Source organism: Artemia sp. Qi Xiang Cuo, chromosome 21 (genome assembly GCF_049724085.1).
Source record: "Artemia sp. Qi Xiang Cuo chromosome 21, ASM4972408v1, whole genome shotgun sequence".
Classification (NCBI taxonomy): domain Eukaryota; kingdom Metazoa; phylum Arthropoda; class Branchiopoda; order Anostraca; family Artemiidae; genus Artemia; species Artemia sp. Qi Xiang Cuo.
The window spans coordinates 50,256,987-50,272,781 of NC_142814.1; the positions used below are offsets into that span (position 1 = coordinate 50,256,987).

A 15,795-nucleotide genomic window follows, 5' to 3' on the forward strand; every position below is an offset into this window, starting at 1 on the left:
TTCTTTTTTTTTTGGTATGTTATTTTAATTTTATAGGCAAATTATTTGCTTAATTAATCTCTACAATTTTATTTTGAATTATAACTTTTGGTACTGCCGACACCACTCCAACGTCTCGTCTGAACAGACAATTCTTACCTGTGTTTGAAACTCAATTCCACAAGTACCCAGTCTTCCCAAGAAAAGACAGAAGCAAGAATGACTTTGGCGGCTCAACAATTACTGTTCTATTCCTTCTCACAGAAAATATTCAGGAAAAATTTCAAGTATAAACAAAAAATCTGTCAACTTCTTCAATCTTCAATCTTCAACGTCTTCAAACTTCTAAGTCTTGCTTAAAAGAGCCCCAAGAACAGCTTAACCCTAAATCACAACTTAAATAGGCAAAAATCTTTGGCATACCTACAACAAAGAAGGTGTTACCATTTTATGGTCTTCAAGATTTCCATCAATTGTAAAAGACCAGCAATACGAACTAATAGAAACAAAAAACTTGCTACTCATTTACATAGAAATTACAAACGTCAAATACGTGTAGGAGCCGAATCAGGTCAGGCAATCTTTTTTTTATGCATAGAAGGTCATCTGGAACCAAAGAAAATAATCCTCGAATTTTTAAAATGATGAAGTCCCGATATTTGTGGTGAAAATAGCCAAAAAAAGTAATGTTTCATATGTTTTGGCGAGGGAAACCAAAATTATAAAAAAGATGTTAAACCTTAAGTGAGGTAAATTTGAGCACAAGTATAAACTTGTGCTCATCCAAACCTCTAACGAGATCTTGATTGACAATCAAATAGAAGCACTTGGGGACCTGGAAACTGATTTTGGTTGTAATACCAGTGAGGTAGAGGTAAATTTTATTTTTGTAATGGCATACGGGATTGATGACAATTCCCTGCTGCCTAATTTGACTGTTCCAGGATTCATTTAAGTAAGAAAAATTTGGAATACTGTCAAGACAAAAATATCCGGGATGAGTATTTGAAGACAGTATTGTAATTCATGATTACTTTGCTAAACTATTTCAGGGCTGGTTCAAGTCAAACGAGTGGTCAGACCAATAATGGTTGTTACTAATAATATAAATAGTGGTCAAGCCTACTTAAGCCAAACTAAATAATTAAAAGCAGTTACAATGTTATAATACAGGTCAAGAAAACATCTTTCAAAATGATGGTCCAACGCAGACACAAAAACCAAAGAACTGTTATTTTTTTGTTTTTTTTTTGCTTAAACACCATCTATCTACGATACTTTTACAATCTAAAAAATTCATATATATATTTTTACCACAACCTACTTTATTTCGTTTTATTTGTTTGTTGTTACTAGTATTCATTTAAATAGTTTCGTGTATTTGAAACACAATCTTCTTGTTATCAGCGTAACAATTTTTCATTAGCGATGGAATGAAGGAAGGCGTGTTTAAGAAAAATAGACCAGAAATAATACTCAGAATAAAGAACCAGAAATCGAAAAAACGAATGGCAGCCAAAAATATATACCAGAGCAAATAGTGGCAAAAATTTCAGCAAAAATTCCGAAGATTCAGGGACATTGGAAATATAGGGCTCCTTTTCTGTCAATAGACGCCAGGAACTGTTTTTGACAATTTTGTTATCAGCAATGGAGTAAAGGAGGGTTAAATGCCAGCTTAAGAATAAGAGACGAGAAATAGTGCTCAGAATAAAGTATTACCAAAAAATCGAAAACAAAAATTGCAGCCAAAAATATACACCACAGCCAATAGTGGCAAATAATTCAGAAAAAAATTCAGAAGATTTAAGGACATTGGAACTATAGGAATCCTGTTCTGTCAATAAACGTCAGGAACCGTATTTGACAATTTTGTTACCAGCGATGGAATGAAGGAAGGTTAAATGCCTGCCTTGCAGCAAAATATATCTACCAAAGCCAATAGTTGCTGTGATTAACAATATTCGCCAGTATTTACCCACTGGTCCCTCTAGAAAAGATCATTTAGCAAGAATACGAGAAGATGGGCATTTTTAGATTTTTTGTTTCCGTGTCTTTGTTTCTGTGTCTTGTTGGAAATACCATTTTTCACTGCGAATGCGTTGGTTGTATTAACTATATAGAGATACTGGGTTCCAATCGCAAAAAGGAAAAAATAAAACACCAGAGTGGCATTCAGATGACAGATGTCAAAAAGATATATCCGGCATATTGTATTGCAACGCAATGAATTGACTGGCCGGATGCGATCCAAATTCCTATTTATATTGTTGCTAAAAACTTGGGGTGGTGCAGAAATACAATTTTTCATTGTGAGTCCGATGGCTGTATTAATTACAAGGAGATACTAGGTTCAACCTCAGAAATCCAACCACACAAAGAATAAATAAAACACAAGAATGGCGTTCTGACGACAGATGTCAAAAGAACATAGCCGACATACCGTATTACAACCCAAAGTATGAACTTGAGTGGCAATGAATGAGTGAATAAATAAATGAGCTGTTCGTCATCACGAACTGTTTGATATTATTAGACTAGGGTTGTAACAGCAGTGCCATTTTGTCCGTGACTTTAATGATATTTTTTGTGACTGGGTCAACATACTCAAATGTTTTGAAACTTTAGGAACCATGGATCACTAGGAAAAACACTATATTTACGAGTATAGTCAGAAAAATTTGGAAGTTTCAAGGACATCGGGACTATAGTGTTACTTTTCTGACAACAGACGCCAGGAACTATTTTTGACAATTTCGTTTCCAGCGATGGAATGAAGGTAGGTTAAAGGCCTGTTTCCGAATAAAAGATGAGAAATAATCCTCAGAATGAAATACTACCAAAAAACCGAAAACAAAAATTGCAGCAAAAAATATCTACCACAGGCCAATAGCTGCTGCGATAAACAATATTAATCAATATTTAACCAGTGATCCCTCTATAAAAGATCATAGAGGGAGAATACGAAAAGAAAAGCATTTTGAAATTTTCTGTTGCTAGGTCTTTTTTTCTTTGAATTACCATTTTCCACTGCGACTGCGATGGCTGTATTAATTACAGGAAATGCATGGTTCAACCTCAGAAATCCAACCGCACAAAGCACAATAAACACCAGAATGGCTTTACATAAGAAACTTTTATTAACTATGTAAGCCAAAACTTTCAATAATTTAAATAATAAAAGTAACTAGATGGGAAAACTGAATTGCGATCAATTAGTATTTGTATTGAAAGACGACCTTAACTTTAAGAAACTCGGTGTAATTTCGTAATATTGCACTATTTCCATTGACAGGAGGTACGTTACCTCATAACTTAGTCGTTACGTCAAGCTTAAATGCTATGTTAGATGTCAGAATCAAAAATAATATTAGTTCATATAAAATAAATGAATAAGTAATTAGGCCTATTTGCTATCAACGATTCCATTGATAAAAAAAAGTCAGTATGATTTAAATTAAATCAACATTTTCCCGATAAATTTACCAAGGACCAACTTGTTAACAAACATGGTGCCTAAAGTTAAATATCTGCTAATTAATCAAGACTTCAATAAGAACAAAATTATTCATGTCAGAAATAATATATATTTTTTAAAATTTAAAAATATATTTTTCGCAATGCCTTTTTTTATTACATAATGGTAATACAGCTTTTTTGTAAGACCAGCTCAGCCATTTCTGCCAGTCAGCCTACTTGTTAAAACAAAAGTAAAAAGTAAAACAATGTCACAAAACCTTCTGTAACTATTTCTTATTTCTGGGATCTTAGCACAATCAATTTGCAGAGGTCTGACCTCTGCGACCAGAGATCTGTCTTGCAACATCTTATCTCTTAAAATGATCAATACTTGTGTGTTCATTTTTTTTTTTTTTTCGAAAATCAATCATTATTTTTGGGTGAGAATGGCCGTCTAGATATTTTCTGACCTGAAAAAACCATCTAGATAGGTCCCGAGTTCGCGGAAATTATTTAAGAATTACTATTTAAGAAAGGGCAACACTATTTAGCCCGAGGTGCCACGACACCCCTAGTAAATATATCCTTGGAGGGGGGCAGTTCGTCCAGTGGATATAAAATGATGAAGATTCACAGTACTCTTTTCTTAACCCCACCAGCGTTCGGGGAAAATTCAAATACATTCGTTGAAAATAACTCACTTTTACTTCCAATCTCCGCTCCAACAATCTATCTATTATCAGCTCTCAATATCAACTTGAACTAACTTAAAAACTATGCATCAACACAAAACGCAAAGTTACTTCTGGCATGGTCTAGTGTAGACGCGGGCCAATGAAATCTATCAAACCTCAAAACAGAATTTGCCGTGTCCATAAATTAAGAATCAATTACCCATGATTTAGCATGCATGTGCGATCACTCATTCAGAATATTAATACGAAGCCGACTTATTTTCTTCTGCAAAATTATTGCCTAAACACCATATCTTTAGCTTCTATATAAAAATTATACAGTAGGTAAACATAAGCAAAAAGGAGAAGGGATATTTATCTAATATGAAAAGGGGGCAAAGGCCCTAACAATTATGTTACATCAAATACTACAATCAACAAGGTAGAATTAAAGAATAATAGAATTCAGGACAGCACAACTCCAAACCAAGTTTCTGATAATAATATTGATAAAAAGCAAGAAACCAAGCCTTCCACAGAAAAACGACTATCATAAACAGTTACAACAGAATCTCAAAACAATTCTTACCCATGTAAGATGCGTCAACTAATAAGACACCTCTTCAACTGACAAACATATAAAAGTAACGCAGGGGGAAAGTGGCATTTTACATTTTTTTAATCAAAATATCTCCGAAAGCCAATGAAAACCACTCTTTGTCGACCAAAGAAGTAAAATCATCACAATCAAAGGTATCAAACCCCAAAATTGAATTTGCCTTGTCCGTAAATAAAGAGTCAATGGGCCAGAATATAACACACTGATATAGGATATTAATATGGTCCAACAGAAAAAAACGAATATATTTCTTAAATTGCATTCACGAATAGAACAAAACCCTCTTTCGATTTTAACTAGACCTCAAAAACTATGAAAATACTATATCAGTAAGCCGACGTTGAAAATCAATATGTAAAGGTTTATAGGCCAAGATTCTTTTGAACATGGTCTATTGTGGTCATTTTTCTGGGCTCGGGGTTGGAGATGGGGGGCGGCTGCAAAAAATATTGCTAGGAGTAAAAAAGTTATAAAAAGGTTTTCATTGAAATGTGACATATTTTAAATATTTAAAAAAAAATTCATTTAAGCCACCCAGTCTACTTTCCTATTACTGTTGTCATTGTATCTTTACCGTCGTGTTTATCTTTGTGCTGTAGTGTTATTAGTTATTTTATCTTTGTCTAGGCCTAGTTTTTGGAACTTGTTTCCCTATGGAACTATGCCCCATCCTACCCTTGGAGCCTTACGAGAGATTATGTGGCAGTTGATTGTAGTAGAAAAACTTATTGATAAACAAGAGAACTCGGAACTTTTTTGAATAGGTCAGTAGTGATATAGTAATCCTGAACTCATTATTGGACTCTAGGGTGTAAAACTTTCAACTTTATTTTGATCGCGACGATCCACCAGAATAAAACATATTTTTAAGATTGGGAGAATATTAGTTTTCAAAGAAGACGTCAAGCGAAATCCACTACAAAGTGAAAAAAATTATAATTCACAAATAATATGATGATTCCAATGTTAATTTTGATATAGCTATATTGAAATTAGCAGGTAAAGTACAATTTAAAAGAAATATATCACCAATACGTTTGCCACATACAAAAATTTATGTTATGGGAAAAAAAATATTTTTAATAATTGGCTATCTACATAACTACTTAACTATTTAATAATTAAATGTTTTTTATAATATACTATTTAAGGCAAAAATTTTAGTCAGTTAAATAATAAAAGTAACTAGGTAGGAAAACTTTGAATTATGATCAATCAGCACTTGTATTGAAGGACGACCATAACTTTAAGAAGCTCAATGTAATTTTGTAATATTGAACTATTATATTTTGTAATTATTGAACTATTATATTGAACTATTATTGAACTATCATAAATAATATTAGTCCATATAAAATATTTTTAGTCAAAATATCCCGGACAGCCATTGAAAACCACTCTTTGTCAACCCAGAAAGTACAAATATCACTATGTCCATACCATGTCAAGCTTCCTTGAAGAATCTTTATCACTGAGTATCCTAACTGAAGTATTAAAGAGTAAACCTCCCCTGGTGAAGCCTTGATTTAACCCCGTATCGTCGAGTGTATCCAGCTTCGGTGGTTTAAAGCCTATAAGTTAAAGTCGGTAATTCTATGCCCAATCATAAGTTTCGTCTATACTCCTCTTAAATGATAAAATATACTTTTGGATCCAAAACTAACGGATACCTCAAGACATATGAATAAAATTATCAGTGTTTTGCTATTTCATAGAATTCTAATATCAGCCTTGAACAGTGAATCCTAAAAGTTTCATTTTTAGTAAGGTTTTAGTAAAGTTGAATTACTTAGCTATTTTTTTAACACTTGAACCTCTTTATATTTTTGGAGGGAGAAATTCATATAATTTGGAGGGATAACTCCTTCAAATGCTTTGGAGGGAGAAACCCTTTAGTTAGTATGATGGTTTTTCATTTATTTCATCAAAAATAATAACTCATCACTCGAAGTGAAACTTGCGATATTGACATTCTAATCTTTGGAATGGATAGGGCGCGGTATTATTACTTATTCTTCAATTTCTATTCATTTAAAGTTTAACTCGATTTTTAACTCTATTAGCTTGATTCTTGATTGTTTATAAAAAAAAAGGTTCATATAGATATTTGTTTTGAACTTTGATTTAACCAAGCTAAATCAAATTATATTTGATTAAACCCAGTAAAGTGAAGCATATTTCACATTAGTTATTATGAAGAAGTCATTAAGGCCCCTGGAGGAAAGGCAGTGAGTGATGAAATTTGTCACTTGTTTACGTATAGTATGCATTATTGGGTAGTATAAATTGTTCCGGGGGAGGGGGTATTAATGGAAAATGGGGCGATGGGGGTATTTTCAAAGGAGAGAACTTTAAGGGGGGGGAAAAGATTCTCGGGTTTTACTGTTTCCAGGGTAAGTTTTACAGGGTAAGTTTTATGTTTTACAGAGGGGGGCTTACATGGTAAAAATTCTACTTGAAAGAATTTTCAGCGAGAAACAATTCTCCACTTTAGTGGGAGCAAATTTACGTAGTTTTATGTAGAAGAAATTTTAGGTATTTTAGGTATTTTACGTAGAAGAAATGATTCCATATAAACGGAGTTCACCCCCCCCCCCTCTTTAATAATTTGATTTCTAAGCTAAAATTTGACTTTCCGTCCTAATTCTTTAATACAATCTCCTTAAAACACAAAGGTTGTATAATTCAAATAACAATAAGCTTTTATTAAGAGTAACAAAAATATGTAGCGTGAACGGCATGGTAATAAACAAAATGATTTCTGTTCGTAGAAAGTTTCAATGTTCGTCCTTAATTTCAGTTGAAAAAAATACTAGATTTTCTATATTTAATCAGGATAGAGGAAGAGATGTTGAACTAGACCAGCGTTAATACAACATTAATAATACAACTGCTACTATTGCTAATATTACTCCTGCTACCATGAATATGACTATTACTACTACTACTACTACTAATAACAAACTACATCACCAAGCCGCCTGGGGTCAACAGATCTGCGCACGCTCCCTCTCCGTCACATTCTATTCAAAGTTTCCCTCTGTACACCCTCTCAGAAAGTTTCCATTTTCCTTAAATATTTCTTTGCATCCCCTAACCCGACCGCGGACGACCTGCTTCCCGTCTAGCCCTAAATAGTTGGCCAAAAAGAACAATCTTTGACAATATGTCATATTTCACCCGCAAAACGTGCCCCACACATCTCAGCCTTCCTCTCATTATAAAAAGCCCTAAAACGCGGAATAGAACAAAACTTTTCGCACAGCCTACTTTTTTAAATACGGTCAGTCAGCTGTGTATCGAAAACAATCCGTGGGCAATTATTATGTTAAACATCTAGCAAATCTTCTTCTTTTTTTCGGAGTCCCCATGCTTCAGAACCATATTTAGCCACAGTGAAGTTTCATCACTGTAATAAAATGGAATGACAATCATCATTGCAATTTCATCTTAATTGTACCAAACATCTTCACTACTCCAAAAGTATTTACCCATTATAATACCAAGGTAACTGAAGCTCTCCACTTCATCGATCTTTTATTTACCCAATCTAACCCAAATCTTTACCCAAACAATCTAATGTTCACTGATTCCTAGCCTTAGCGACTTGTTCTTCTAATCATTGATTTTCAAACCTATTCTAGCACCCTGAACAGGGAAAACCTCTATAAGTTTATCCATTTTGTTCACACTTTCATCTAGAATGCTAAATCATCAACACAACGCCTTCAAAGGTTATATTTTCATAATTGTATTTTTTGGAAGAGCAAAAAAAAACTTATATCTAAGTCCAGGAAAGTTTTCTTCCTCATTTATTCCATGTTCTCCCATTACCTTTCCTGTGCTCCTTAAGACTAAGTCCATCATAACAATCAAAATAAATGGTGATAGAATACAACCCTGCTAACTCCTGATTTAATACAGAAGCAGCTACTGGCCTCATTTACTACCATAGCCGCAGCAGTATTATTCTTGTGTTTAGCGCTAATCACTTAAAATACACTTGTCTGGAATACCATACAAGGAAAAGGCATTCGCTAAAGCTCTTCTATCAGCTGAATCGAACACTTTTATCTAATCTATAAAACTGAGAACTAAAAGTTTTTGATGACTCAATAACTTCTCAATTATTAACTTAAGAGTGAAAATTTGGTCGACACCTCTTCTAGTTTTTTGTAAGAGACCAGATTATACCTCTATGATTACCATTCTCAGTCCCATCCCCTTTTAATGCAAGGTTTAATCAGGGTTTTCTAAAATCGATAGATACTTACCCTTTTTTTAAATAATATTCGTAATCTTCAGTAACTTATTTCTAACCTCGTGGCGACCCTATGTATGAAACTCATTTACAACATTTTTAGCACCTTGGGCCTTATTAGCTTTTAATCCTTTCAGTACTGTCGCTAATTCTTTTTGACAAAATAAATCTTCTGACACATCCAAGGTATCACAAACTTTTTATTTTCCTCTATATCTTTCTTGTATCCCTGTCCCGATTTAGCACATTGTCAAAATGTTCAGCCCACATCTCTTTAACTCTTTCCTGATTACTAATTTTGGTCCCCTTCCTATTTTCAACTGGGACAAGTCCAAATTCACTTATACCTCTTAATGTATGAACATTCCAGTACAATATTTTACTACAATGCCGTTTAGCTACACCTTCCATCCTCGGCAGTTTTATCCTTGGTCTTAACTTCACACCTCATTAATTCATGGTTTAATGCATTCTCCGCTTTATTCACATTCCTTTTATTTCCAAATGATATGTCACTCAGATAATTCTTGTAAAAGCCGCTTCTCCTATCTATTAAACGTAGAACTTTTTCACTAATATTCCTAGCTACGTTCCTGACTTTCTTCCCAGACACCATTAGGAATTTCACAAATTAGTTTTTCCTAAAAGTATTCCATCCATCTTCTACATTGTCGAATTTTAAACTTTCCAGTTTAGCATCCAAATGTTTCTGGAAAGATTCTCTCAAGGTCCCATCCTTGAGTCTACCAACGGCATAGCTTCCTGGAAGACAGTTACCCTTTCAAAGTTTTAGTTTTAAGTTAACCCCAGACATTATTAGATGTGGATCTCTACTTTTAACATCAATAACAGCACTCCTATATAACCTAGTAAATTGTATTGATACAGCCAGTCTTCAGTTTACAATAGCATAATCAGTAAGGCTAGCTGTCTTAACATCATGTGGATACCAGATTAACTTATGGGCCATTTTATGACCAAATACTATATTGGTTATAACTAGATTGTTATTCCTACAAAATAGCAGCAGTCTGGGTCCGTTTTCTTTTCCTACAGCAATTTTACCTAAGCTAGGATGTCATCAACGTCTATTTCTACCAACCTGGGCGTTAAAATCTACTGATAAAATACAAAACTGCTACCAGGGACCCTGTCAATTTGCTCCTGTAACTAATAAAATTCCTCTGTAACTACTAACTCCGTCAGTTGGTTCTACAGGGGAATATACTACTATCACTGATACCCTGCACTTTTTAGTCAGAAAATGAGGGATTAGCATTCTATTGATAGTATTCTCCCAGCCTAAACAAGAAAACAGCTACCTTATTCATCGTAAACCCTACTCCCTGTTTATATACCCCATCCTTCTTGCCAGAAAAGAAATTCTATATCACCTAATTTTAAGTTTCCTCTCCTTGGGATATAAGTTTCTGAAACTCCTGAAGTCCAGTTCGGAATGTCTGAATTCCAGGGAGAAGGTTAGCAGCACACAAGACGTGTGCACACAACGGGCGGCTTCCAGGGACTTGCATTTTACTACCACTTTTGCTACTACTTCTAATACTACTACTGCTATTATTACGTAAATCTATTATTATAGATTTACGTCATGCTATTAATACGTATAATTACGTAAATACTTTTGAACCAAACCAAAATAAGTTTAATGAATTCAGGTTGACATGATATCCAGACGGGATATCTTAGAACTAGAGTAAAATATAAAGTTGAAACATTACCCACTGTTATAATAAAGACAGTGTGCAAAAGGAGAGGGGGGGCTGCTTCCGGGATTTCCATTTTACTACCACTTGCTACTAATTCTAATACTACTACTGCTATCATTATGTAAATCTGTTATTATAGATTTACATAATGCTATTATTACGTATAATTACGTAAATACATTGAACCAAATCAAAATAAGTTCAATGAATTCAGGTTGACAAGATATCCAGACAGGATATCTTAGAACTAGAATAAACTATAAAGTTAAAACATTGGAAAAAAATATATTTGTACTTAAAATTAAATCAAAAGACAATATGTGCAGTAAATCAGACGTCTAAAAATATCTTCAGAAAAACTGAAGATATTAATTTCAAACTTCCAGGGCTACTACTATTGCTACTTAAACTCTTACTATTGAAAAAAATCAAAAAATTATAAGAGACATAAAAACAATGTGTTCTGAAGAGAGTTGAGTTTAAGTTATATTTTTCATGGAAAGTTTAGGTGTGAAACAAAATACAAATCCACAATTTCAAAAGGCGTATTTTGCTAAAAAATATTTTAAAGATTTTGGTCAACATATAAAAAGTAACTCAAAATATATATGCATTTAGAAAAAAAAAACAGAAAAAATTTAAAATATTGTTTAATTAAATGGAAAAGACTGTCAATTAAAAACGAACAGAAATTAATTTTAACCACTTTTTCGACAAAAGAAGTTTTGACAAGAAAGGTAATGAGCTATACTAAAACAAATATCAGCAAAAAGGAAGGAAACAATTTTTCAACCACAAAGCTACCATAAATCACAATCAATAAAAATATGAAATTCAAACCAAACAGAAATTAAAATAAATAACCGAGTCAACTTTACACCAACCAGAAACTAACAGGAGTAGGACCGAAAAATCCCATAATTTCTAAAAACCAGTACATAGCTAGGACTATACGGAAAATAAAATACGTTTAAAATGTTTTCTCTTTGCATAAATTTAATAGATTCAAAATTATTAACACTTTCAGGCATGAATTTCAGCATATAAAAATGTATATTAAGCTTGCAGTCAACATTCATTTGTTTTTTTCAATAAAATTGGTTATGATCTATTTTATTCTTTTCTTTCAGTATTATGGGAAATATAAATACATGGCTCTAAATAAGAATTTTTTAGTGGAGCTGTACTCTCACAGAACCAACAAATGAGCCAGAGTCAGCGACGAGATTGACAGACACTCAACTAAATAATTTACACTGTGCCAAAACCCGGCCAAAAAAAAGAGAGAAAGAACAGAAGCAAGAAGGCAGAAGGTAGTTACCTAGCAGGGATATACATGAATGATATACATGAAAATAAAAATAGGAGATATATTACTGTTCAAAAATGTACACAAAGGGCGTAGAGTATGACTGAAACCAATATAGATATGACTGAGCCAGACATACCAAAATTGGTAGAATTGGTAGTCAAAGTTCAAAAAGAGAAACCTCTTTTTGTTGTGAAGCGTTATTTGTGGTATTTGGGTGTTTTAGTCGTAGATGCCTTTATTCTCCCTTTATAGGGGAGATAAACTCTGGCCCTAAGGTAATTAAACTTTGGTAGCGTGCCTTAGGCTATGACCGAACTAATGAGGCGTACCGACTGGGTATGTTTGAGGGGCTAAAATTAGATCTCAGAGAGGTCGCCTAAAATACAGTTCTTTTATTCATCTACCATATAATATAATCTGATAAAAATTGTCTACCGGGACTGGCTGCCCGAAGAGGCCACAATTCTCAATAAAACAGAACTAAAGTATAAAAAAGATACTTAGACAATTACAGTGATAAGACAAAGTCCCAAAGTATTTCTAAAACAACGGACCAGCGGTCAGTCCGGCATAGAGTCAGTATAAGATCTTTCCTTCCGATAAAATGTATCTTTTATACATTTTTATCAACCACACCTTCCCACGTATTCGCTAGGATGTGGTAATTTCTCAATTTCCCGTTAAACAGAATTTAGCAGGATAAATTCCTTATCTTAATAAAAAGTGGTCTTTCCAAACTTCATATTTGCGTCATATATATTTTTACTAAATTAGTAATTAACTAACTTAGAAAGCTTTACCACATTTTAAAAGAAAATAGAACAGAAAGACACAAGCTGCTGCCCATAATAATATAGTAAAATGAAAATAGAAAAGTGCCAGCCGAGGACATTCAAAACCAGTTTCATCCTTCAATCAAGTTTCCAAAAAGGATCATTCCCCTCTTAATTTCTAATGCACCCGACATCCCCCAACCGTTATCCAAGAAAAAATTTAAATTTGTTTTCTCGATCTACCTCTACTACCTTTTGTCCTATTTCGCTGTAAGGGATTGGTATTAGATTGGGTGTCGCTGAGTCTCTTCCTCTATCCTAAATAAGATCCAGCTGCCGACAGATCCAGCTTACTTCTATAGACGCATTTCTTCTTTTTTGTAGTTGCACTTCTTTCTCATTGCGATGAGGCTCTTTGCAACTAAAACAGTACATAATTTATCTGAATTACACTGTCACAGCTTACTAGTTCTTTCAAATACAAAAATGGACATTTGCAGTTAAACGAGGGCTCCACTAAAGTGTGGTTTTAGGAAACATAAACTCGCAAAACTGAGTTGTACACTGGCTGCGCAACAAGTAATTTATATTTCAGTGCGTTGAGATTTACAGTCTAAAACCAAGCAATTGAAGGTTTATTTGAAATTAAGTAAGTAAGTTTCCCCTCAGTTCGCAAGAAAAGTTTTGTTTAGCAAAGGGTTCTGTTCGCAAACGTTAAGATGTAGATAATTATTTGTAATAAGACGTAATTAATAAAAACATAATTCGTTTTTTTTTTCAGAGCATCCACCATCAATACTAATAATGCTACCAAGGTAAGCGAAGTTGTTTACTTGATCAATCTCCTTGTTACCCAATATCCGTTATTCGACTTTACTACTTCCCAGTCTAAGTGGATAGCTTTTTTTTTTACTGAACACCTTGCTTTTTTCAAAACCAAATTTTATAGTAAAATTGAGGGTTTTTTTACGATCATTAATGGAACGCATATATATTTTAATCTTCAAAAACATTATCAATCCCAGCGGTCAAATCTTTAGTCGAAGCATAACAGGTAAGAGTTTAATGTAAACAAAAAGAATCAAGCATTTAAATGTTTAGTAAATTATGAATTCAACCAAATTAGATGAAACCATAGTTTAAGACAACGGGCACAGTATGCCCAGCTAAGGCTTTTTTATTTCCAAAGTAAACCCGCCTCTTTAAAAAAAATAGAGATGTAAGACAACAAAATGTTTTGTATCATTGGTCCTAAAATGTTGGAATTGTTTCTAATATTATTATTTTTTATTTCCACCATATTTTACAAGACTTCGCAGGAATTTTTTCAAAAATTTACTCATATTGTTCAAATATACTGATGCTCTTACTATTTTGATAATGTAGTAGATGAGTTTCTTAAACATGGTGGAAGTGAGTTACCACCTCACTACCTGATAAGTTACTGAACTTCAAGAATATGATTTTTGAAAAGGGGGAAGTACCTACCTATTTTAAAGAAACTCCAATGAAATTCCTTCATAAAAAATAAGGCCTAAAGGAAGTAAAGTTAGAGTAAAGATGTAAAAAAATCTCCTAAACTTAGATTTAGCTGATGATTTAAGCAAATGGGTAAGATTTGCAAAGTTCTATCAAAACGAATGAGCTTTTAGAGGTTTTGAGAATTCAGGGTACTAGAATAGGTATGAAAGTTTATTATCAAATGTTTAAGTCGCTAAAACAAGGAACAAGTGAAAGCGATTGATCAACACATCCTCTCACCAACGCAAAACAAAACTGTTCTTCTTTTAAAACTTGATCTGCAGCATCTCAAAGTCAAAAAAGTTTCATCATACTATGCGGGGTACTTCCTACAGAAGCTAAGCAAATGCCTTTATTATTACCAAACTCACTCTGATTATTTTTCTTATCAATTTAAAAATAAATAACTTTAAAAATAAAGTATTTTAAGTAAAAGTAAAAATAAATAGTATACTTAATAATATTAAAACCATTTAATATTATTATTAAAACTAAAAACGACCAGAAATTACTATTAAAAATAATATGAAACCTACAACATACCGAAATTAAGCCAACAATAATAGCAAACATAGAGACATAGATATAAGTACTAATACAAATGAAAAAATATATCTTAAAACGATTAAAAATTAAATTAGATATTCAAGTCAAACTACAAACGAATAAAACTTCTTAGAGACAGAATTTTGGCAACTGACTCCTCTACTCCGGGTTTATTACGTCATTTGTAATTTTTTGAAAACTATGTGTCTAGAATAGTATGCTTTTGATTTTACGGAATCGACGGCGAGTGAATACTAAATCCCTATAGTAATCAATAAGACTAGAAAGGACAAATAAATATAAATCGAACATTTGACATATAATGACATTAATCTAGAAAACTCACCAATTAGAGATTTTACTTCACTGTATATTTTATCTTTATATTTCAATATTGTAAATATAAAAGAACACATATTTGATATAATTTATCTTTATTAAGGTACAAATGATACAATTAGATATTTATGGTAAGGGAAGGGGGCAGTAGCCAAACTTCTAACGATTTTTGCTCGTTTTAAGTTTGACTTGAATATTCAATCAAGTTTATAAATTAGATGTTGAAGATGCACCCTTCAGACAAACAAGACCTACATAGTATCGTCTGATTAAGGTCATCATCTCCGACAACATTCACTGAAAGTTTCAACTTAATACCCTGAACCGTTCCTGAAATATTGCACACAACACTTTAAAAAACTGCGTGTAAATAGAATATTTTGATTTAGTTCAATATCCACTTAACATTTAATGATATATAGAATTTAATAGCCTTAGATATTCTTGAGATATTACAGATAAGATCTTTTGGCAATCTGGATGCGCTGCATCATTTTGATATGAAGGATATAGTTAATATTTATTTAACTCCATAGTTTTAATTTTAATTGTAATAGTTGTAATAGTGTCGACAGTCACAGTCCC

The 15,795-nt window shown here is 32.9% G+C and overlaps 1 long non-coding RNA gene across 2 annotated transcripts in view; it reads right to left on the reverse strand.

Moving 5' to 3' along the window:
- LOC148939674 (uncharacterized) overlaps window positions 1-15,795 on the reverse strand; it is a 128,349-nt gene that overhangs the window by 91,596 nt on the left and 20,958 nt on the right. Inside the window, exon 2 of one of the 2 annotated variants that reach the window (XR_016143551.1) lies at window positions 13,057-13,225. This is a non-coding gene — a long non-coding RNA (uncharacterized LOC148939674). Of the gene's footprint in view, window positions 1-13,047; window positions 13,226-15,795 lie in introns of both variants that reach the window. The other variant, XR_016143550.1, reaches the window with a different exon arrangement.